Source organism: Papilio xuthus, unplaced genomic scaffold (assembly GCF_000836235.2).
Source record: "Papilio xuthus unplaced genomic scaffold, Pxut_1.1 DF826159.1, whole genome shotgun sequence".
Classification (NCBI taxonomy): domain Eukaryota; kingdom Metazoa; phylum Arthropoda; class Insecta; order Lepidoptera; family Papilionidae; genus Papilio; species Papilio xuthus.
In genome coordinates, this window is record NW_013532490.1 from 51063 (window position 1) to 53179 (window position 2117).

A 2117-nucleotide genomic window follows, 5' to 3' on the forward strand; every position below is an offset into this window, starting at 1 on the left:
CAATGAAAATATACTCCTTTCTATGAAATATTGATGCTTAAAAATATTTCAACTGAAGTCGAAAGCCTATGTTTTTAGTTAAAAAAAATTCACAAGTTCGACTGACCATTGAATATGCCGTCTGGTTTTCTTTGCTCGACAATCATTACGAATAGTTGTTTTATCTTCTGTTACTATGAAATTCCTCTGTTAAAAAAAATTAACATATTTTTATATCAACATGGTATGGTAGCAGTGCTGACGTCATATTTTACAAAACACTAATACATATGTGTATGTAGATTGTACATGATGCATTACCCCGCTCCCCGCACCCCGCTCCCCGCTGCCCGCTCCCCGCTGCCTGCACTCGGCGCGTTGCAATATTTTCGTTTGGTTTGCAGCGGGCGCGCTGTTGTATTAAAACTTTACTCATTTAAAATTTCAACACAAATGTTAACTTTCCTCTCTCTCTGTTCATTAAAGACTAATTTTAGTTTAACTTTTGCTTTGTTCTTAATAGTAACAGATGATGCCGCGCACTTCATACCGCCTTCCATTGAAATTGTCTTACTTTTATTAAAGATAATATATAATATGTACGTTGCTTCAATCATTCAAACAGAAGTTTATGTCTGTACATACATCTATTTTGAGTTATTTTAGATTCCATTGTCGAAATTAATTTAATTTTTGTCATTACTCTAAAGTCTTAAAATTCAAATATATAAATTCCTTTTGTTAATTGGAATTCGGCATGTCTATTACAGAGGTTTTGTAATGTAAAGAGCGATGCAAAACAGAGGGATCAAATGAAAAAAGTGATCGTAGCTAAGAGTAATCGCCTCTGCAATTCTACTAATGGTCCTCACTTGAACCCTCTGCTGCGAGCTCGTCTGTACCGGTGCTTGCCTCAAAGCGAAACAGATACGAACATTTATTAAATTTTCACCTGAAATTTGTGAAATCAAAGATAACGTTTTTCACGTGTTCCAAATTGGAAGAAATTATTTTCGTCTATGTGTAGCAACAGAGAGATCGTGTTTTAATTGCAAAAAATATGTAGTTATAAGGTCCAAACGTTTTTGAACATATATTTGTCGACAATTTTGTGTTTAGTTGCGTTGTACATTTGTGCTATTTTTAAGAAAAAATGAAATTACTTACAGTTAACTATTTACAGCTACCGCAAAATCAGAAACAAAATTGATTTATTAGTAAAAGAAAAGTAATGTAAGGTAATATACATCGCGTAACGAAATCCTTACCATCATTTAATTTAATTTGTGGAAATTTTATTGAAAAAGTTTGCAATCGTCGCCGAAGCTTTCGACAAGTTGCGGCGCGGGACATTTATGACTCAACTTTTTTCATTTCCTAATGCTATGTGACAACCCCCTCACCCCAGCACACCGCACCGCCCGCACTGAGATATCACTTCCACTTGTAACGCTGTGCTTTACTTACCATATCTACAGAGCTACGAAAAAAACACGAGAAAAGATTCATTCAGATAATATGAATATGCAGATTGTTTTTTCCTACTTAACTAATAACTAAAAATATTATTCGCCTTCCTACATATAGAGCTCAAAGTAATGTTGTTCACTATGTGGGCAGTCCTATGTGATACATAGTACGGTTATGTTTGTGGCGTACAGTGTAGACCACTAGGTGTAACGTGGTAAGTGGTTGTGTGACGTCATCTACAAGGTAATTAGCGTCAACATGCGGCGCGTGACGTCACCGGTGTCCAGTGACAGGCTAACGGTCGACTACAATATAAGGTATTGTTCACACTAAACAGTCGACTGTAAACTAAGTTACGATTATGTGTATTTTGTTTATAACTTTCTGCTATAGTTGGGTAAGTATTTAAGGTGTAAAATATATAACGTATTCGCATTTTGGTATGATCTGTCTCGCTACGTCCATTTGTATTAGTTTGTTAATATTTACAAATAAATCTGAAGCATTCATTTGACATATCTGTACGTCTAGACAGATCGATTTCCATAATCTCTATATTATGTCCATCGAGCATGAATGAAATTGTTTGTTTTAGTCCTGTAGTTAGAATTTATGTTCGTACAACATGGCTTGAAGAGTAGTAGGTAAAATATTTCAGCAATGAAGAC